This window comes from Podarcis cretensis (genome assembly GCF_951804945.1).
Source record: "Podarcis cretensis genome assembly, chromosome: 10".
NCBI classification, from domain to species: Eukaryota; Metazoa; Chordata; class Lepidosauria; order Squamata; family Lacertidae; genus Podarcis; species Podarcis cretensis.
The window spans coordinates 1,429,796-1,453,076 of NC_137179.1; the positions used below are offsets into that span (position 1 = coordinate 1,429,796).

General features: G+C 52.0%; 1 protein-coding gene across 4 annotated transcripts in view; it reads right to left on the reverse strand.

Moving 5' to 3' along the window:
- Nucleotides 1–22,236, reverse strand: part of IMPDH1 (inosine monophosphate dehydrogenase 1) — a 68,212-nt gene extending 45,976 nt beyond the window's left edge. Inside the window, exon 1 of one of the 4 annotated variants that reach the window (XM_079992586.1) lies at nt 22,121–22,236. The gene's annotated coding sequence lies outside the window, so the exon portion shown is untranslated. The remainder of the gene's footprint in view (nt 1–22,120) is intronic. The other 3 variants (XM_079992587.1, XM_079992588.1, XM_079992589.1) reach the window with 3 other exon arrangements.
- Between the last annotated feature and the right edge of the window lie 1,045 nt (nt 22,237–23,281).

Genomic DNA, 23,281 nt, shown 5'->3' on the forward strand with positions numbered 1-23,281 from the left:
CATTCAAGAATCCCTTTAATTTCATTTACGGACGTCAGAAGAGCCCCGGGCTGGATCCTGCCAGTGGCCCCTCTTGTGCAACATACTGTTCTCAAAGTCCCCAAGCAGATGCCCATTCTGGGAGACCCGCAAGCAGGATCTGGGCCACCCTTTGCAAAGGGCCATGGCTCAGGGAGAGGACACCTGCCCCACATGCAGAAGGGCCCCAGGTGCAATCCCCAGCGGCAGGGGATCTCCAGGCAGGGCTCGGGGAAAATCCCTGCTTGGAAAATCCACTGCCAGTCAGTAAGCACTACTGAACTGGATGGATCAATTTATTACTCGTTTACCACTCATTATACACCTCTTGTCTTTAAGCTGGAGCCGGGGTGGGGGTGGGGACCCAAGTGGCTTCCGAAAACAATAATAAAAGTATCCGTAAGAAACGTTAGCAGTAGTTATTTTAAAACTTTTCAAAAGTGGAACTAATAATAGGCTAAAAGTAGATTAAACCACGGACGCGGGTGGTGCTGTGGGTTAAACCACAGAGCCTAGGACTTGCCGATCAGAAGGTTGGCGGTTCGAATCCCCGCGACGGGGTGAGCTCCCATTGCTCTGTCCCAGCTCCTGCCCACCTAGCAGTTCGAAAGCACGTCAAAGTGCAAGTAGAAAAATAGGTACCGCTCCGGCGGGAAGGTAAACGGCGTTTCCGTGTGCTGCTCTTGTTCGCCAGAAGCGGCTTAGTCCTGCTGGCCACATGACCCGGAAGCTGTACGCCGGCTCCCTTGGCCAATAAAGCGAGATGAGCGCCGCAACCCCAGAGTCGGCCACGACTAGACCTAATGGTCAGGGGTCCCTTTACCTTTACTTTTAGATTAAACCACACATCGAGTTTCTAGACGTCTGGGCGGGCTAGTCTAAACAAGAATGCTTTCAGCAGGTTCCAAAAGGCTTACGGTGCTTGATCTCAATAGGCGAGGAGTTCCAAAGGGGAGGCGACTGAGTTCTTACAAATGCGGACAGGGGATTATGGGCACCTGTAGCAATGCCAGTTCCACCGATTCTAGCAGCCGCGTGGGCACATCTGGGGCAGCAAACTGGCAGCCCATCTGAGCAGCCCAGGTGTTCTGTGCTGGCAAGGCCTTGCCTGTCAGCACTTTTGCTGCAGCATCCTGCACTCACTGCAGCCAAACACGATGGCCTGGTAGCAGAAGGCAGCTCTGCTCCTGTGGTCAAGGAAACCAGCCTGAGCCTGAGTGCAAAGCAAGGAGCAGAGGAAACCTCTGGGGACAGAGAAAAACCTTGGGACTCGGATCTTGAACTCGTGACTCAAGCCAGCTCTTCCCCTGACTCCTTTCCATCTGTATGAAAATATCAGAGGAAGTGAAATCAATCCAGCGAGCAAATTCTGCCCGTGTGGTTTGCATTTAATTTCCATTTCAAACTCTTGCAAACCACGATGGTTCTTTTTGGGAGAGGCTTCCTGGGCTGCCCTGACCTTCCCAACCAAACTGCCATCACACACTTCTTCCTTTTTTTCCAGCCAGGAAAAGCTGGTCAGGTCCAAAGCACAAGGTTTTTCTTGGCTTGCAAACAGGAGTTAATAATAATAATAATAATAATAATAATAATAATAATAATAATAATTTATTATTTGTACCCCGTCCATCTGGCTGGGTTTCCCCAGCCACTCTGGGCGGCTTCCAGCAGAGATGAAAAATACACTAAAATGTCACATATTAAAAACTTCCCTGAACAGGGCTGCCTTCAGATGTTTTCTGAATGTCAGGTAGTTGTCCATCGCCTTGACATCCGATGGGAGGGCATTCCACAGGGCGGGCGCCACCACCGAGAAGGCCCTCTGCCTGGTTCCCTGCAACTTGGCCTCTCGCAGTGAGGGAACCGCCAGAAGGCCCTCGGAGCTGGACCTCAGTGTCCGGGCAGACCGATGGGGGAGGAGACGCTCCTTCAGATATACTGGACCGAGGCCATTTAGGGCTTTAAAGGTCAGCACCAACACTTTGAATTGTGCTCGGAAACGTACTGGGAGCCAATGTAGGTCTTTCAAGACCGGTGTTATATGGTCTCGGCAGCCGCTCCCATTCACCAGTCTAGCTGCCGCATTCTGGATTAGTTGTAGTTTCAGGGTCACCTTCAAAGGTAGCCCCACGTAGAGCGCATTGCAGTAGTCCAAGCGGGAGATAACCAGAGCATGTACCACTCTGGCGAGGCAGTCCACAGGCAGATAGGGTCTCAGCCTACGTACCAGATGGAGCTGGTAAACAGCTGCCCTGGATACAGATTTGACCTGTGCCTCCATGGACAGCTGTGAGTCCAAAATGACTCCCAGGCTGTGCACCTGGTCCTTCAGGGGCACAGTTATCCCATTCAGGACCAGGGAATCCTCCACACCTGCCCGCCTCCTGTCCCCCCAAAACAGTACTTCTGTCTTGTCAGGATTCAACCTCAATCTGTTAGCCGCCATCCATCCTCCAACCGCTTCCAGACACTCACACAGGACCTTTACCGCCTTCACTGGTTCTGATTTAAAAGAGAGGTAGAGCTGGGTATCATCTGCATACTGATGAACACCCAGCCCAAACCTCCTGATGATCCCTCCCAGCGGCTGCATGTAGATGTTGAAAAGCATGGGGGAGAGGACAGAACCCTGAGGCACCCCACAAGTGAGAGCCCAGGGGTCTGAACACTCATCCCCCACCACCACTTTCTGAACACGGCCCAGGAGGAAGGAGCGGAACCACTGTATGACAGTGCCCCCAGCTCCCAGCCCCTCAAGACGGTCCAGAAGGATGTCATGGTCGATGGTATCAAACGCCGCTGAGAGATCCAGCAGAACTAGGAAACAGCTCTCACCTTTGTCCCTAGCCCGCCGGAGATCATCAACCAGTGCGACCAAGGCAGTTTCAGTCCAAAGATGAGGCCTGAATCCCGACTGGAAGGGATCCAAATGGTCCGCTTCTTCCAGGCGTGCCTGGAGTTGTTCAGCAACCACTCGCTCAATCACCTTGCCCAAGAATGGAAGGTTTGAGACTGGGCGATAATTGGCCATTGTGGCCGCATCTAGAGATGGTTTTTTAAGAAGCGGTTTAATAACCGCCTCTTTCAGCGGGTCTGGGAAGGCTCCCTCACGGAGGGAAGCATTCACCACCCCACGAAGCCCATCGCCCAGTCCTTCCCGGCTAGCTTTTATAAGCCAGGATGGGCAAGGATCCAGGAGACAGGTGGTTGGCTTCACTCGTCCAAGCAGCCTGTCCACATCCTCAGAGGTAACAGATTGGAATTGATCCCACACAACTTGACCAGACAGGACTCTAGCACTCTCCTGCCCCGGCCCTGCTCCCACGGTGGAGTCTACTTCTTCCCGAATCTGAGCGATTTTATCTGCAAAAAAATTTGCAAAATCATTGCAGGAGAACATGTGGCCCGTACTGGGCCCCGATGTTACAGGTGGTTCCGCTAAATTGTGAACCACCTGAAAGAGTCTCCTGCTGCTGTTTTCTGCAGATGCAATAGAGGCGGTGAAGAAAGTCTTCTTCGCTGTCGCTATCGCCACTTGGTAGGCTCGACGTTGAGCTCTAACCTGTGTCCGGTCAGATTCAGAATGGGTTATCCGCCACCGGCGCTCTAGCCGTCTCAACGATTGTTTCATTGCCCTCAGATCCGTGGAAAACCACGGGGCTCTCCGGGCTCCATGCAATCGGAGAGGGCGCTTCGGAGCCCTGGTTAACTCCACATTCCAGCGGGCCACCAGGGAATCGGCTGAAAGGCCATCAACATGGGATAAAGCATCCCCTACCACTCTCTGGAAACCATTTGGATCCATTAAGTGGCGGGGGCGGACCATCCGAATCGGTCCCACCTCCCTGCAGAGGGGATGGGTCGCAGAGAAGTCCAGTTGCACCAGGAAGTGGTCTGACCATGGCACTTCTTTCGTTTCACTTTTACTTAGTGTCAGATCACCAACATCCGTAGAGGTAAACACCAGGTCCAAGGCATGTCCGTGGCTATGGGTTGGGCCAGACTTATTCAGGGACAGCCCCATGGAGGCCATGCTTTCCACGAAGTCCCGAGCGGCCCCTTGTAAGGTCGTGTCGGCATGGATGTTAAAATCCCCTAGGACGACCAAGCTAGGTGTCTCCAGGAGAACATCCGCCACGACCTGAAGCAGCTCGGGCAGGGAATCCTTGGTGCAGCGGGGAGGTCGGTACACCAAAAGGAATCCTGTACTGCCCCTATTGCCCAACTTCCAGAACATGCACTCAGAAAACTGGGTCTTCCCAATAGGACGCCTGGTGCAAACTAATGACTTCCTAAAAATCACTGCAACCCCCCCTCCCCGTCCACATGACCTGGGTTGCTGTGCGTAAGAGAAACCTGGTGGACAAGCAGCGGCAAGGACAGGCCCATCTGCTTCATCCAACCAAGTCTCTGTTACACATGCCAGGTCAAGTCCTCCATCCACGATCAAGTCATGGATGGCAGTGGTCTTATGAATCATTGACCTGGCATTGCACAGCAACACTTTCAGGTCATGTGGGTATCCCTTGCTGATTCTAGTATTCATCCGGTCAGGGCCAGACCCGGAGGCAGGGATAGTCCTCAGACAACGACTAAACCTGCCTCCTCTGTAATGACATGGTCTGGTCTTAGCGTAACTCCTCCTCCTACCCGTGATCACTGAGATCGGTTGTCCCAACGCATTCCCCCCCGTGAAACATATCCCAGCCATTTTGTGGGCTGGGGCCCATTCCCCGGCAGCCCTGACCCCTCCCCTTAAGAACAAAATAACCCCTTTTAAAAACAACAAAAAAACAACAACAACACAAATAAAACAATACAAACAAAAAACAATAAAAATTATAAAAATTACAAAAACATAAAATCAAACAAATTCCCAGGCCCAATAAACATCCACCCCACCCCACCCCACCCCCACATACAAAAAATTCAAAATAAAAATTTTAAAACATTTTAAAAGCACTCTGCACCCCTCCAGCAGTAACAGCAACTGTCCTAGTGAGGCCCGTCAGGCCCTGCCCTGGGCCAGGTGGTAAGTGGCAGGAAGGAGCAGGGCCCTCAGACACTCACATACAGGAGAGTCCTCATTTATGTCCCCCGAGGAGAGTCTGGAGTTCGAGGGAGAAATCGAGGCGGGCAGATTGTGTGCCTGGTGCTCAGGCACGCAGCTCCTGGGCTCAGCACCCCTTGTCAAAGGGGCTTGATCCTGCAAGGAGAGGCGCTGCTTCTTAATGCAGCCACAACTTTCAATGTGTGCACCCTGGCTGTGTGTACTCAGCACTGACACCAATGCACTCTGCGCATCCTCAGAGGCTGTTCTCTTTCTTTCCTTCTTTGGGCGAGCCCTGGTGCTAAAAGCCGCTTTTGGAGTGGAACTGATACTCAAAGGGAAGCCCTAGAGACACTCCTCCTTCCTGAGGGGTTTGTTGGCTGGGAATGTGAGATTTGGCCTCCCTGCCTAAGGCTGATGTGCTCTGCCGTCCCCCCAAGAGCAAAGGCACCAGGAGTCCATTCGCCAGTTCAGCAGAACCGCATCCAACTACATTTTGGGGTTCATGAGTCACTGGCCAAAGGGCGGCAGCGGAATTGATACAGAGGGAGAGCGATTTGGGCTCCTTTTGCTCCAGGGCCTTGCCTCGACTTCTGTCTTAAACACCTGGCTCTGCTTGGGAGAAATTATTATTATTATTATTATTATTATTATTATTATTATTATTATTATTATTATTATTTATACTCTCATCTGGCTGGGTTTCCCCAGCCACTCTGGATGGCTTCCAACAGAACATTAAAAACAAAATAAAATTTCAAACATTAAAAACTTCCCTAAACAGGGCTGCCTTCAGATGTCTTCTAAAAGTCATGATTCTAGATTCAGGTAGGTAGCCGTGTTGGTCTGACACAGCTGAAATAAATTTAAAAAATTGTCTGGTAGCACCTTAGAGACCAACTAAGTTTGTTCTGCGTATAAGCTTTCGTGTGCATGTATCTGAAGAAGACAATTTTTTTATTTGTTTCTAAAAGTCAGATAGTTGTTTATTTCCTTGATATCTGATGGGAGAGTGTTCCCCAGGGTGGACGCCACCACCGAGAAGGCCCTCTGCCTGGTTCCCTGTAACCTCACTTCTCACAGGGAGGGAACTGCCAAAAGGCCCTCGGCGCTGGACCTCAATGTCTGGGATGGATGATGGAGGTGGAGACGCTCCTTCAGGGATTCCGTTTGCAAGCCAAGAAAAATCTTTCTGCCATTGTAGAATCATGAAATACCCCAAGGGTCACCTAGTCCAGGCCCCTACAATGCAGGAATCTCAGCTCCAGGATCCAACCTCTGCTTAAAAACCTCCAAGGAAGGAGAGCCCACCACCTTCGAAGGGAGTCCATTCTACTGTCAAACAGCTCTCGCCAGCAGAAAGTTCTTCCTCAGGGTTGGTTGGAATTTCGTTCCTCATTTGGATCTGTTGGTTTGGATCCTCCCCTCCACAGCATCAGAGAACAAGCTTGCTCCATCTTCCGTGGGGCAGCCCCACAAACATTTGAAGAAGGCCGTCATATCACTTATCAGACTCCTCTTTTCCAAGCTAAACATACTCAACTCCTTCAACCGTTCCTCATCAGGCTTGGTTTCCAGACCCGTGATCCTCTTGGTCACCCTCCTCTGTACACCTTCCAGCTTGTCAACATCCTCCTTAAATTGGGGAGCCCCGAACTGGAAACAGTATTCCCAGTGTGGTCTGACCAAGGCAGAATAGAGTGGGACTGTGACTTCCCTAGGGATGCGGGTGCCACTGTGGTTAAAACCACTGAGCCTCTTGGGCTTGCAAATCAGAAGGTTGGCAGTTTAAATCCCCGCGACGGGGTGAGCTCCTGTTGCTCTGTCCCAGCTCCTGCCAACCTAGCATTTCAAAAGCACGCCCGTGCAAGTAGATAAATAGGTACCGCTCTGGCGGGAAGGTGAACGGCGTTTCCATGCACTCTGGTTTCCGCCACAGTGTTCTGTTGCGCAAGAAGCAGTTTAGTCCTGTCTGTGGACAAACGCCAGCTCCCTCGGCCTGAAAGCAAGATGAGCGCCGCAACCCCATAGTCGCCTTTGGCTGGACTTAACCGTCCACGGGTCCTTTGCCTTTTTACCTATAAAGGTAAAAGGTAAAGGGATCCCTGACCATTAGGTCCAGTTGTGACTGGGGTTGCGGCGCTCATCTCGCTTTACTGGCCGAGGGAGCCGGCGTACAGCTTCCGGGTCACGTGGCCAGCATGACTAAGCCGCTTCTGGCGAACCAGAGCAGAGCACGGAAACACCGTTTACCTTTCCGACAGAGTCTTACCTATTTATCTACTTGCGCTTTGACGTGCTTTTGAACTGCTAGGTTGGCAGGAGCAGGGACCGAGCAATGGGAGCTCACCCCGTCGCAGGGATTTGAACCACCGACCTTCTGATCGGCAAGTCCTCGGCTTTGTGGTTTAACCCACAGCACCACCCGCACCCCCTTTTTTACCTATAGCCGGGGTTTATTTTAGGGGGCAGGCTTTATTGTAGGGGCAGAACCGAGTTATCTACGATGCAATTAGTCAATTCGTTAAGTACTTTATTTATTTATTTATTTAGTTGATGGGGGGGGGGGCAAGTGGCTTCCTGCATTCCCCTGCCTCCACCCATAGTGCCCAGACCTGGATGCAGGAGTATTTGTGAAGTCTGACCAGGGCAGAATGGAGGGGTACCGTGTCTTTCCTGGAAGAATTGCATCTGGCAGGACGATTTGGATGGCCGTCCCTATGCAGACACTGGGTTGAAAACAGCAGCGCATGCCCCTCCTGGCCTGTTTGCTCAGGGTCTCCTGCAATGTTGATTAACAGCTTCCTCCTTGCAATGTCATAGAATCATAGAATCATAGAATCATAGAGTTGGAAGAGACCACAAGGGCCATCGAGTCCAACCCCCTGCCAAGCAGGAAACACCATCAGAGCACTCCTGACATATGGTTGTCAAGCCTCTGCTTAAAGACCTCCAAAGAAGGAGACTCCACCACACTCCTTGGCAGCAAATTCCACTGTCAAACAGCTCTTACTGTCAGGAAGTTCTTCCTAATGTTTAGGTGGAATCTTCTTTCTTGTAGTTTGGAACCATTGCTCCGTGTCCGCTTCTCTGGAGCAGCAGAAAACAACCTTTCTCCCTCCTCTATGTGACATCCTTTTATATATTTGAACATGGCTATCATATCACCCCTTAACCTCCTCTTCTCCAGGCTAAACATGCCCAGCTCCCTTAGCCGTTCCTCATAAGGCATCGTTTCCAGGCCTTGGACCGTTTTGGTTGCCCTCCTCTGGACACGTCTCCCCTCCTTATTGCTGCAGTCATATCAATGGGCAACCTCTGAACTGTACCTCATTTACAGGACAGTTCCTGCTCCAAAGAGAGGGCTTTCATCGCGGGGTTTTCTCTCATTTTTGTCCTCAGCAAAAAAACTAAAAACATAGCAGGTTTGTAGCCCGCATACACGAACCTTCTGACAGTACTAGCCTGGTTTCCATAGGCAGGGAGTTCCAAAGGGTACACAAAGGTTTGCGCTCTTACAAATGCAGAGCAGGGTTTTGTGTGACCCCTGTAACAGGGCCAGTTCTGCAGATGGTCCAGCGGACACTGGTGGGCTAAACTGGTCCCGAGTTGTTAAGGTCTTCATATACCAGGAGTAAGTAACACCTTGGAGTTGGCTCGGTAGCAGCTCTGCAGCCTCTGCAGTGGGCAGCGGGCATCTGAAGACCTGAAGAGGCAAGAAGCTGCCCCTCACAGCTCCTTGGGTGCTGTGCCCCAGGAATGCCAACCCCAAAGTCCGTAGCCGGACAAGCGAAAGAGGACACCTCTGCTGCCCTCCAGTGGCCAGACGGGGAACCTCAGGCCCACTTGAACCAGCCGGTTTCCCCAGTGCAATTGCAATTGCCCAGTCACTGGAGAGGGAAATAATAATAATAATAATAATAATAATAATAATAATAATAATAATAATAATTTATTATTTATACCCCGCCCATCTGGCTGTGTTTCCCCAGCCACTCTGGGCGGCTTCCAACAAAACACTAAAATACAATAGCCTATTAAACATTAAGGGACGCAGGTGGCGCTGTGGGTTAAAGCCTCAGCGCCTAGGGCTTGCCGATCGAAAGGTCGGCGGTTTGAATCCCTGCAGCGGGGTGCGCTCTCGCTGCTCGGTCCCAGCGCCTGCCAACCTAGCAGTTCGAAAGCACCTCCGGGTGCAAGTAGATAAATAGGGACCGCTTACCAGCGGGAAGGTAAACGGCGTTTCCATGTGCGGCTCTGGCTCGCCAGAGCAGCGACGTCACGCTGGCCACGTGACCCGGAAGTGTCTCCGGACAGCGCTGGCCCCTGGCCTCTTAAGTGAGATGGGCGCACAACCCCAGAGTCTGTCAAGACTGGCCCGTACGGGCAGGGGTACCTTTACCTTTACCTTATTAAACATTAAAAGCTTCCCTAAACAGGGCTGCCTTCAGATGTCTTCTAAAAGTTTGGTAGTTGTTTTTCTCTTTGACATCTGACGGAAGGGCGTTCCACAGGGCGGGGGCCACCACCGAGAAGGCCCTCTGCCTGGCTCCCTGTAGCTTTGCTTCTCACAGGGAGGGAACCGCCAGAAGGCCCTCGGAGCTGGACCTCAGTGTCCAGGTAGAACAATGGGGGTGGAGATGCTCCTTCAGGTATACAGCGGGAAGGGACCCAAGGATCATCTGGCCTTGGCCGGGGAGGGTGGGGTGTAAATTTTTATTATTATTATTATTATTATTATTATTATTATTAGTCCAACGCATTGCAATGCAGGGATCTTTTGCCCAAAGTGGAGCTCAAACCCAAGTTCCTGAGATTAAGAGTTGTCTCTGCAGGGCTGCTGTTTCAGAAGGGGATGCTGGAGGCTTTTAAGCAGAGGTTGGGTAGCCATCTGCCAGGAATGCTTTGGTTGTGATCTCGGCATTGCCGGGGGGTTGGACTAGATGACCCTCAGGGGTCCCATCCAACTCTACAGTTTTATGGTTCTTTACCATCTTATCTTGGCTGGCAGCCTGAAATAAGCAGGGCATGGAAAGGTGGAGAAATGTTCTCTGTTTGATTTCCACAGAGCAAGCTGCTGTTTTTTCTGGGCTAAAAAGTTCCTTTAAAGGGGGGAAGTGGGATGGGGGAAGTGTTTGCAAAGCTTCGCTGGCCATTTTTTATGGTTTCCTCATTTATATCCTCCAGCTTTGCTCTGGGCGCCTCCCTTTATTGAAGCTCATGCTGGTGACTCCATTGTGACCCACACTTTAAGCGTGCAGAGTGGCGAGGGGCTGCCCCTCCCCATGGTAAATCTTTTCTAATATTTCCTTTTAATGAGGTTCATCCCGACTTTTAAACTAGAGAATTGTATTCATGGCTGCCAGTTCCCTCCTCCCAGGGCGCTGCCTTGCTGCTGCTTCCCTTATGTTTATTATGGTGCTGTGAGGTGGTTTTAATTCCTTATTCTTAGCTGCCTTGAAACACTTGTAAAAGACGGGATTGGGTAAATCCTGGAGTGAAAGAATGAATGCCTCAAGCCAGGGTTGAATTTATGCTTCTTTTGTTTTCCAATTTAAAGTGAAGCTGTGTGTCCATCCCCCCCAGCTTGCACCCCAACAAAAAGACTACATTGAGAATTTCTCTCTCTCTCAGAGGAGTTCACCATCACCCTGTTGTGTCTCTGTGTGCATAACCAACCTGGATGTGGCTTCTTCAGATAACTGGGCTGTGCCTCTGCATGGGGAGTGATCGGCCAAATGAGCCAGTTTCACCCGCTCCAGGGAAACAGCAGAATCATCTGCGTCAAGCGCAGCCTGGGGGGGGGGGGGGACAGGCTGAGGAGGCCAGCCCAGAACGGTGAATCACGCAGAGACAGAGCAGGCAGCCTCATCTGAGGACCCTGGGATCTTTTATTGAATCCGTTCTCTGGCAAGATGCTTGCTGGGCAGGGATCTCTGCTCCAGGGGGCAGCACTTTGCCTACAGAAACACATCTTTTTCATTTGCAGAGCTGTTGCCTGTCTTTGAGTCTTTGGCAGGAAGAACAACAAAGCCGTCTCTCTTGGGACAGTGCAATTTATTGCGGCATCAACTTTCCTGGACTCTCATCTCTCCCCTTCGTTGAATGTATCCTGGGAGTCAGGATTCAGCTTCATCAAAAGACGCACACTGCGTCTTCTGAATGATGTCTCTGCCTGAGGCTCTTTCCTTTGTTCTCTGTGTAGGGCTGCCCTTGCACCTCATTGCAGCCGGTGTGGGATGCTGCAGCCCAATTGCTGACAGCCGCGAGGTCTCGTCACTCTGTAACACCTGCGCTCAGAAATCTGTGCTGGCTGCTGATTTGCTACCGGGCCAAGATTAGTATACAAAGCCCCTGGGACCAGTTTGCCTACAAGATCGCCTCACCCCGCATGTGGCCACTTCACCTCTTCAATCTTCAGGAATTATGGGAACCGGATCCCCATCCTCTTGCCAGGCGGGTCTTGAAAGGTCCAGGAGAGGCAGCCTCTCAGGCCCTGGGTGCAGGCTTGCAGGCGGCAGAAGCTGGTTGTGGGCCACTTCCCATTAGGCGCCACTTCCCTGGCTGCAATTTTTAGGAAGGAGGAAAGAGGGTGAACCCACCTGGCCAGGTCCCACCCTCTGGCTGGGACATAGGAGAAGAGTTTGCTTCTTGATCAGCCCATCCAGTCATCACAGTGGCCAAATACCTCCAGGGATCAAGATAGACTGCCCCTGGCCCTGCAGGTTCCATAAGAACACAAGGAAAACCCTGCTGGATCAGGCCCATCTAGTCCGGCATCCTGTTATGGGAAGCCAGGCACCCGTTATGGGAAGCCCAGAAGCAGGATCTGAGCACAAGAGTAACTCACACACCCCTGTCGTTTCCAGCAACTGGCATTCAGAAACATCGCTTCCTCCTGCTGGGGAGGCCCGGCCCAGCCGTGATGGCCAGGATCCACGGACCAGGTGGCCAACACCTTATCTATGCCCCCACCTCGAGGCTGCCTTTCCTCCCAAAGTACCAATGAGGTGCCGTTCAGGGTTGACCTGTGCATGGCACAAACCACATGCACAGTTAACCTGTGGAACTCCCTCCCACTGGAGGCAGGGACTGCCACCAACTTGGGTGGCTTCAAAGGAGGGTTGTACAAATTCAGGGAGGAGGAGAGAGGCTGTTGATGGCTCCTAGACATGTTGGCTCTGCTCTGCTTCCGCAGTCGGACTGAGCAGTGCTTCTGAATGCCAGGGATGGCAGGAGAGGAGAGTCTTGCTCCCGGTGGAGTGCAGGATCAGGTTTAAGGTGCTGGTTTTAACCTTTAAAGCCTATATGGCCAAGGACCCTCGTACCCATGGGACCGCCTCTCCTGGTATGTCCCACGGAGGACCTTACGGTCTTCAAACAAAAACATCTTGGAGATCCCAAGTCACAGGGAGGTTAGGCTGGCCTCGACCAGAGCCAGGGCTTTTTTGGCGGTGGCCCCGATCTGGTGGAACGCTCTGTCACAAGAGACTGGGGCCCTGCGGGACTTGACATCTTTCCGCAAGGCCTGCAAGACAGAGCTGTTCCACCAGGCCTTTGGCCAAGGCACCTCCTTTGGCAATCCTCATAGAACTCTAGCCCAACGGTTGCCATTGATTTGATTTGAGCTGATTTTATAACAATTTGATTTTAGAATGCTGTATTACTTTACTGTTGTTAGCCGCTCTGTGCCCAGCTTTGGCTGGGGAGGGCGGGATATAAATAAATTATTATTATTATTATTATTATTATTATTATTATTATTATTCTCAAATCTTGCATACAGATTTCCCAGGGTGTTGGGCTAGATGAGAGCCCTTTGGCCTGATCAGCTTCTTCAGCCCTCCTCTCACACTGCAGGAGCAGAAATAGAGTTTCCCTGTTCTGGCTCCCCTGCCAGCCTGCGCCCGCGGCTGAGGCTTGTGTACAGCTGCAGGCAGGCAGCTCCCCAGTGCCCAGAGCAGCCTGGCACAGTTAATTATGCCCCAGGAGAGGCAAGCAGGAAAACAGCCCCGTGGCAGCTAGCCTTGTTTTCGTTCCAGAGAAGGAAACCTCTCTGGCAGAAGCAGAGGCGGGTAAGCCTGCCAGCCAGCTAGCCGGCCCTCGTTCCCTGGCACCTGCTTGAGAAGAGGCTGCTGGATCACTTAGGGGCCAACCAGATGCCCATGGTGGAAAAGAAAGGGCCACACTCTCCCCTCCTGCGATTTCCCCCAACTGGCATTCAGAAGCACCGCTGCCTCTGACCTCAGAGGTCAGAGCAGAGCCATTCTGGCCAGGAGCCACTGATATCCCTCCCCTCCGTGAATGGGCCTAATCCTGTTTTATAGCCGTCCCAATTGGGGAACATTGCTGCCTCTCTATGTGCCCATTACCACGAGGCCTCTTCTCTCAAATGCTTCATTGATTTCGTTTGCCAAATACCGTATTTTTCACTCCATAAGACACACTTTTTTCTTCCTAAAAAGTAAGGGGAAATGTCTGCGCGTCTTATGGAGTGAATGTGTGGTCCCTGGAGCCTAATTGCCCAGGGGCAAAAAGCAGATTGTGCTTTTCTTTTTTTAAAAAAAGAGGGAAGTGGGTGTTGAAACAAAGCCGCTGATCGTTTGCCCATCAGGGAGAGAGATAAGGGACGCTAGAGATAAAGGAGGCTGCCTGGGAGGGGGGAGGTAAAGACAGCAAACTTACAAAGGGGGGAAACAGGAAGACTAAAGCAATAAGGAGAGAAATTAGAAGAAAAGGAGGAGCAAAAAACTGCTCCAGCTAAGGAAAAGACACTAAGGCAAACAAGAGGGAAGGGAGTGTTGAAAGGAAACAGCTGATCGGTGGGATCGGGAGAGAGATAAGGGATGCTAGCGGTGGCTGCCTGGGAGGGGGGAGGTAAAAGCCCATGGATCCTCAGGATTTTTGCACTGGGTCACCCCGAATTCACCATCAGATCACATAGCATGCCCATGGCTTCAGCCTGCACCAAAAAAATCACGCACCCTCTGTTGCATGGGGCCGCAATGGCACAAAAACGTGGTTACAAAGCATGGATCCAAATGGATCCTCAGGATTTTTGCACTGGGTCACCCCAAATTCACCATCAGATCACATGTCTTTGGCCACAGCATGAGCCACAAAAATCATACATCCGCTGTTTCTGTTAGAATATTTTTTTTCTTGTTTTCCTCCTCTAAAAACTAGGTGCGTCTTATGGTCAGGTGCATCTTATAGAGTAAAAAATATGGTATTTGCCAAATGTGTGTGCATGACACACTCTTATTTAACACTAGGTGGCGTTTGGGATTGTTGCTTTTGACTGACAGCTGACAGGCAGTGAGCGGCATTTGACAGTTTCTGAGCTCACCCACCTTCCCCGAAAGCTGGACCAAATCTAGTCCAAACTGTTCAAATTCTGAGACGGGTATCAGATGGAAAACGGAGAAATCTGAAATGTGGGCAAATCTTCAAGGTGCCTCTGTTCTACCTGGAAACCTTTGCAGCACAGCTCACAGAATCGTAGAGGGAGCCCCAGGGGTCATCTAGTCCAACCCCTGCAATGCAGCTAAGCTCTTGGTGACCTATTACTATGGAGGCAACCTGGCTGCTCATCCCACTAGTTCCCTCCTTTGACCTGATCTCTGTGGGGCCCCAAGTCCTGACGGGACACCACTTTGGGGGACAAACTGCTTGGGATCTGAAAGGGATTGGAAGCTGTCTGGTCCAGATTGGGAGAAGGGAGGCGAGACGCTCCCTGATCTCCAAGGACCACCCTATTCCTTTTTTTATTACTATTAGCAAAAAAAATACAGAAAAAATAAACAGAAAAAGCATATGTAAAAAGGAGAAAAGAAAAAGTAATCTTACAATAAATGTTCTTTGACTGATATAGATCTTATCTTATATATAGTGAAATTGTTTAGAAATCTAAGATTTATATACTAATGTAGTTATACAATAAGGTAAAGGTAAAGGGACCCCTGACCATTAGGTCCAGTCGTGGCCGACTCTGGGGTTGTGGCGCTCATCTCGCTTTATTGGCCGAGGGATCCAGCGTACAGCTTCCGGGTCATGTGGCCAGCATGACTAAGCTGCTTCTGGCGAATCAGAGCAGCAAACGGAAACGCCGTTTACCTTCCCGCCGGAGTGGTACCTATTTATCTACTTGCACTTTGACGTGCTTTCGAACTGCTAGGTTGGCAGGAGCAGGGACTGAGCAACGGCAGCTCACCCCATCACGGGGATTCGAACCGCTGACCTTCTGATCGGCAAGCCCTAGGCTCAGTGGTTTAACCCACAGCGCCACCCGCGTCCCATTCTTTTTTAATTACTATTAGCAAAATAACATACAGAAAAAAACAAACAGAAAAAGCATACGTAAAAAGGAAAATGGAAAAAGAAAAGAAAAAGTAATCTTACAATAAATGTTCTTCGACTGATATAGATCTTATCTTATATAGAGAGAAATTACAGTGGTACCTGGGGTTACAGACGCTTCAGGTTACATACGCTTCAGGTTACAGGCTCCACTAAGCCAGAAATAGTACCTCGGGTTAAGAACTTTGCTTCAGGATGAGAACAGAAATCGTGCTCCGGCGGCACGGCAGCAGCAGGAGGCCCCATTAGCTAAAGTGGTGCTTCAGGTTAAGAACAGTTTCAGGTTAAGAACGGACCTCCGGAACAAATTAAGTTCTTAACCCGAGGTACCTACTGTATTTAGAAATCTAAGATTTATATACTAATGTAGTTATACAATACAATACAGTATCTTAAAAAGAGAGAAATTTGTTCACAAGGTCAAGGGACTGAATCGGACCAAAAGCCTTGACTCTCGTGTCCTGGAATAACCGGGATTGGTGACCACTTTGCCAAGTCAGCCCAAGACAGGCAGTCTATGGGCAGGAAATGGAAGCCCTCCAAGCAGCCCAGAGGTCTAGGGGCATGGGAAGAGGGAGGCGCCCCACCTTTGCCCAGGGGAGCAGCAGCTGGGGCCTCCCTAGATATGCCTCTCCCCTGCTGTCTCTGCTCAGCCCATCGCAGCCAGGCCACAATTAGCAGCATTTGCTGCCTCGGAGATTAAGGTCTCCAACGTCACTCCTCTATCCTGCGGCAGAAATAGCCAGGAGCAGCTTTGCGGGGCAAGGGTGCGTCAGAAAAAGGTAGGCAGCGTTTCCGGAGGGGTCCGCAGAAGCAAATGTCCTGCCCTGGTTCTCTTAACGTGTGCAGAAAGCAGAGCCAGAAGAAGCATGTGTTTGTGTGCGTTGGCAAGTCCATGTGCACCTCACAGTCTTCCACTGGGCAGTAGGTATTCTCTGTCTGCAGCTATAAGCTCCTGTTGATCTACCCAGAAACAGGCCTTGTTAGCATTGCAGCGTCTGACATCGAGGAACTGGACCTCACCGATTTGCGCAGCTCCAAATAAATTCCGGGCTTTTTACAAAGTTACTGAAGTGCGCTGTGCATTCGGCACCTTAAGTGCCCAAAAAAGGGACAAGGAAATTCTTGCTTAGAATGCTTTTGGGGCTGGGCATGTCACCAGACCTCATGGAGAATAGATAAGATAATCCTTGCAGGTGCTGGTGGACTCCATCCCCTGGTCGCCTTCCTAGTTTTCCATTGTCAAAGGCAGGAGGGACTACTGGAGAGCGCCCCCCCCACCTTTCCCTCCAAAAAAACCCCCAGTTCAGTCCTGCAAAGAACTTGAGGAAGAGCTGTTTGCTGCTATCTGAGGATTGCTGTGTATACTGAAGGCTATCTCAGGATTGAACCACCCTGTGATCTTTAGATGATGATAATAATAATAATAATAATAATAATAATAATAATAATAATAATGCAGAAGGTCCCAGGTTCAGTTCTCCATGGCAGGGCTAGGAGCAGACCCTGAAGCCCTGAAGCGCTAGCGGTGTTCCTACATTGGGGCCCAATCCACTTGTCTGCCCTCGATGGGTCAAGCCCAAGGCCAGCCCAGCTGAGCTGCTTTCCTCCTCAGCTACCTTTGGACAGACAATAGCTGAGGACCTCAGAGCGCTGTAGACAGCCGGAGTCGATTCTCCTGCTCCCACCCCGCTATTCTCTGTGCTTTGTGGGGCTCAGGAACCCTGCAAAGCAGGTTTGACCAGGCAGGGCAGCTGGAAGAGAGCCCCCCCCTCTTTCAAGGGGGGAGAGGGTCTCTGGATGGCTCCTCGCCATGACGCCCACACTCTGCCTCCGCAATGAAGAAGCAGCAATGCACCTGAATAACAGCTGCTGGAAATGGTAGAACAGTGCTTTTCTGCTCAGGTGCCAATTGCAGGTTTCCCAGTAGAGACATCTGGCTAGCTACTGTGAGAACTGTGTTGAGCCACCAGTTGGATCCGGCAGCCAGGCTCTTCTCATAGTCCTACTCTCTGCAGCAGGGGCAGGATGGGGACAGGCTGGGTCTCACGCATCCCTTTCGGGTCCTCCTGAGCTCTGGACAGCCCCTGGGCACCCATCATTCAGGCAGCTCAGCTGGACTTGACCCAAGGGGGCTCCCTGCCTTCCACGAGTTTACGGCGTAGGTTTTCAACCCCTCTGATTCGGCACACAGCAAAACCCCATCCAGACCCGGGTGAGATGGCCCTGGGCCAACGCCCGCCCCCTCCCCACCGCCAGCAGATGCTACGCAGATCAGATGAGCACCTGCCAAATTCATATTAAGCCTTTAAAAGTCATTACGTAAGAGCTCAGACACTTTAGGCCAAAGGCAGATAACTAGCCCCCGAGCAGCCGTCCGAAAAGAGCTCCCACCCCGGGGTCACCCAGGGTCTCTGCTGAGCAGATGGAGACTCAAGTGCCACTTGCGGGAAAAATTAAATCATAATCGTCACCCACCCAGCTTAGGCAGCCTTCGGATTCGCCATGGAGCCTCAACTCCGGAGCCTCAGCCCCCAGCCCCGTTGTGGTCATTCCCAGTTCCTGGCTGAGGAGCTTGGGCCCCCAGCCTCCTATAGGGATCCTCACCCCTGGAAAGGGGCTCAGATTCCTCCTGCAGCCCAGGCCTCTACGACTTCTCCCTTTGGTGCCACCACACTATCTATGCCAGCACTCTCTCAAGCCATGCCCTAGGACCCTCGTACCTACGGGACCGCCTCTCCTGGTATGCCCCACGGAGGACCTTAAGGTCCATAAATAGCAACACCCTAGTGCTCCCGGGCCCTAAGAAAGTCAGATTAGCCTCAACCAGAGCCAGGGCCTTTTCAGTGATGGCTCCCGCCTGGTGGAACGATCCCTGCAGGATCTGATCTCTTTCCGCAAGGCCTATAAGACAGAATTGTTCTACCTGGCCTTTGGCTTGGAATCAATTGATTCCCTCCCCCTCTTTCTTTTTTCCTTTCTCCTCCTGTGATGAGGCTGTATTTTAATGTTTTAATGTCGTATTTTAATCTTGTTTTTTAGTTGTATTCATTCAACTTGTTTTTATTATTGCTTGTTAGCCACGCTGAGCCCACTTGGCTGGGGAGGGCAGGGTATAAATAAATTATTATTATTATTATTATTATTATTATTATTATTATTATTATTATTTGCCTCCTGGTGGACCAGCTGGTCTTTCAGTAAACAGGTTGGATCAGTGATTTGCTCTTTGGCATCATCCCAGCTGGGGACCAGTTTACCTGTGAGGTCACCTTACCCCTCAACTGCCCTCTTGACCTCTTCGGGACGAGGCCTCTCTCCTGTCAGCAACCTGTTTTTTTATTGTTTGAATCCTATTATAGTTTAATTGCATCTATAGTGGTACCTCGGATTAAGAACAGTCCTGTTTACGAACGATTTGGTTTACGAACTCCACAAAACCGGATGTAGTGTCCCAGTCTGAGAACTTTACCTCGGTCTACAAAAAGAATCCGAGCGGTCGAAGGGCACCGACAGCGAGAGGCCTCATTAGGCAAAGTGCGCCTCGATTTAAGAACGGTTTTGGCTTAAGAACGGACTTCCAGAACGGATTGAGTTCATAAACCAAGATACCACTGTATTTCAAATTATGACTTTAGTCTTCCCCATTTGATCTGTGTTGTTTTGATTAATAATAATAATAACAATTATTATTATTATTATTATTATTATTATTATTATTATTATTATTATTTAAACCCCACCCTCCCTGGCCAGAGTTGGGCTCAGAGCGGCTAACACCAATAAAATCACAGTAAAAACATAATGGGGGGGGGACCAATTTAAAATACAGGTTAGAATGCAATTTAAAATGCACCCTCATTTTAAAGTAGCCGATAAATCAAGACCATAAGGGGAGGGCAACATAAGGGTCAGACTGTGCCCTGGCCAAAGGCCTGGTGGAACAGCTCCGTCTTGCATGCCCTGCGGAAAGATGTCAAGTCCCGCAGGGCCCTGGTCTCTTGTGACAGAGTGTTCCACCAAGTCGGGGCCACTACTGAAAAGGCCCTAGCTGAGACCAATCTAACCGCCTTGTGACTTGGGACCTCCAAAATGTTGTCATTTATGGACATTAAGGTCCTCCGCGGGGCAGACCAGGAGAGGCGGTCCTGTAGGTATGTGGGTCCTAGGCCGCATTTGTGCAGGCCGCCTTCGTTCCTGGTCTGGGGAAAACACAGGATATCGATAAACAATATTTTTATTAGTATTGCCCAGATGCGCTCACAGGGACCAGCACACACTCCACGCCACATGCAGAGCTTTCCCTTCCATGATGATTACTGTTTCAGCAGGACACACACGCACACACGCACACACACACACACACACACCTGTATAGCAGCTGTGGGCAGCTCACCTTCCATTGGGAATAACAGTGGCCTACCTCGCAGCACTAGGGATGCGAGAGCCTAGGGCTTGCCGATCAGAAGGTCGGCGGCTCAAATCCCCGTGACAGGGTGAGCTCCCATTGCTCAGTCCCTGCTCCTGCCAACCTAGCAGTTCGAAAGCTTGTCAAAGTGCAAGTAGATTTATAGGTACTGCTCCGGCGGGAAGGTAAACGGCGTTTCCGTGTGTTGCTCTGGTTCGCCAGAAGCGGCTCAGTCCTCCTGGCCACATGACCCGGAAGCTGTACGCTGGTTCCCTCGGCCAATAAAGCGAGATGAGTGCCACCACCCCAGAGTTGGCCACAACTGGACCTAATGGTCAGGGGTCCCTTCACCTTTACCTTTACCTTGCAGGGCTAGCTCTGTGTGCTTGTGCCAGTCCACAAGAAGGGCTCTGCTGGGTCAGGCCACAGGTCAGCTGCTTACCAGGTCATTTCAACGGGGCTTTTGCACAATGAAGACTTCCCCTTGCAGTTGTGTCCCAGGTGAATCAGGGGACAAGAAATGGGGCAGCCTTCAAAAGCTGGCATGTCTGGAGCCTACAGGGCTGGCTGTGCAAGCGAGAAGCAGGGACCGGGGCCGTCACAAGGATACTGGGAAGGGGCCCTGGAGGTCAGGGGTCCCTTTCCTTTGCACTGAGATGGACCTGGGTTCAAGCCCTAATAGTGCTGCTGTCTCCAGGCAGGGCTGGTTATGGCCCCTGCCTGAAATTCTAGACAGCTGCTGCCGACAGCGAGTGGAGAAGAGCCTTTCTCAACTTTGGGTCCCCAGGTGTTCTGGCACCCCTGACCACAGGCCATGCTGGGGTGATGGGATTTGTAGTCCTGCAACATCTAGGGACCATGAGAGGCTGATGCCGAAAATACTGAGCTGGGTGGTCTGAGCTCTGCCTCTGTGCAAGGCAGGGGGGTGTCTCAGGATCCTGCCCAGGGTTCTGGGTGCCCCCAGGTCACCTCTTGACTTGGCTTGGCGGTGGAGGGGGGGTGTTGCAAATGTCTTCAAGGCCTCCTGGAGGTCTTGGGTAGCTCCAGGAGGCTTCCAGGAACATTTTGGGAGCCAGTGGAAGATTCCAGGTCTGCAGCAGCATCTACTCTGTTTCTTTTTGAACCAAAGACATTGAAAGCTCTCTAAGCCCAGGGATTTGTTTTGAAGGTCAGGACCGAAGGGAGCTCACACTTGGGGTTGGGCCTGAAGAAGGGAAGGTGTAGAGGTGAGACCGCAGGATGGAGCAAACTTGTTTTCTTCTGCTCCAGACGGAAGGATCTGAGCCAGTGGATTCAAAGGACAGGAAATGAGATTCCGACTCAACATACGGAACAGATTTTCCAGTGCTGAGAGCTGTTTGGCAGTGGAACGGTCTCCCTCAGGAGGCTGTGGGCTCTCCTTCCTTGGAGGTTTTTAAGCAGAGGTCGGGTGGCCATCTGTCCTGGATGATCTAGTTGAGACTCCTGCATTGCAGGGGTTGGACTAGATGACCTAAGGGGGTCCCTTTCAACACACACCACCAAACTTTATTCATTTCAGTTGGTTGACATAGGGAGGCAGAAGAGCCAGCTTGTTGCTACTATAGTTATTGTTATTAATTCATTTCCTTACATTCCCCTTCCCCAGGATGTCCCAGGGTGGCTAAACTCAAAAATTACAATATTAACGCCAATTAAAACCAATGTACAACCACTAAAAATATACCCCCCCTGTGGCACAGTCAAATGGTTTTGAGCCACTGGAAGTCAGAAACCCTTGCTGATCTACTTTGGGTCACCCAGAGGTCCACCAGTCGATTCCCGCCTAACCTCTGCCACTCAAGGGCTGTGGGGACAGTCAGGAACCACCTAGAAGCAGAGAAGCCCCAAACTGGGGGTGTCTCTCCTGGCACGGCAAGCGCAGCGACGGGGGGTGGGGGGTGGGCGGGTGGCTGGTGCTCTCCAAGGGCAACCCGGAGCCAGTCGCCCCCACTCGCCAGTCGAGCCCCACTCGCCAGTCGAGCCCACCTCGCGGGGTAAAACCGGGATGAGCGCGCGTGTGGACGCGCACCTGGCGCCCAGGTGCAGAATAAGCAAGTGCGCAGCCCGTCTGAGTTCCGCCTGCGAAACTAAAACGATCCTTTTGCCAAGAACCGAAGTTCAGAAGCACCGCGATTGGTTCCGGAGTTAGTCAACCCGAGTTAGTGGGGAGCGACCCTTTGGAAACCAGGCGTGGGGAAGGAGAGACTAGTTCCCACCCCGACCCCCCCCCCCCTCGGGGCTTCCCCGAATCCGGCGCCGCTCACCTCTCCGGCTCGTAACCGGCCTGCAGGAGACGAGCGTTGTACCTCTGCGCCGCCGTCTCGTGTCCCGCGTGGATGGGGGCGCAGCCGTTGGCAGGCCCGCCGGGGCGGCGCGTCCTCTGGCCGGGGACCGCGGGCTCGCGCAGCGGCCCCACGATGCGGCTGTAGTCGTAGTGGGGCGCCCCCGACGCCTCTTCGCCCGCCTCGACGCCGCACAGCGCCGCCTGCCCGTCCATGGCGAGCAGCCTCGACGGGGCGCACGGCGCGCTGCGGCGCCCCGGACACTGTCCGAGCCGCGTCCCCGGAGCGGATGGCCCTCGACGGCGCGCTTGCGGGCGGCTCTCCCCGGCAAGGCGCTCCCGGCTCCTGCGCGCCCGTCCTCTGCCGCCGCCGCTGCCCTGCCCGCGCTGCCTCCACCCCCGCCGGGCAGAAGCGGCCGAGGCTCCGTGCCAGCAGCCGTGCCCGGAGACGCGCGCGCCGAGGAGCGGAGGACGCCCTCCCGTGGACACAGGCGCTCTCCGGGGGGCCTCGAGGGACGCCCCTGGGGAGCCCTTCCGAGGCAGGGCCCCCTGGAGACCCCGCCTCGCCCCGCTCAGCCAGGTCCCTCCAAACCCCGCACCCTCTCCTGTTCCTCTGGCAAAGCGGAGGTGCCTCTGCACATGGGCAGAGGGCGATTTCTGTCCCGGCGAGTTTAGGGTCAGCCAGGGGGCAGGGAAGGTTTTTAAGCAGATCTTTAGCAGGGGGTTGGACTAGATGACCCCTGGAGGTGCCCTTCCAACTCTACCATTCTATGCATGTGCATGCCCACTTTTCTCTTTAGAAATTGGGTGGTGTCTGGACAGGCAGAGCAGCTGGTTTCCTTGGCTGCGGACTCCAGCCTGGAGTTGGGGGGCGCAGGGAAGGCGCTTGGGTGGGCAATGTACCAGCACGGTTTTGGGGTTTTGCCGTGATGCTGCCATCACTCATCTTCCTTTAAAACACACACACACACACACACACACACACACACACACTGCTTCTAGGGTGGCTGGTATTGATATTTGATGAATTATTGTATTTTAATATTTTGCTGGAAGCCGCCCAGAGTGGCTGGGGAAACCCTGCCAGATGGGTGGGGTATAAATTGTTGTTGTTGTTGTACCAATTGCCACATGCAGATTTTGT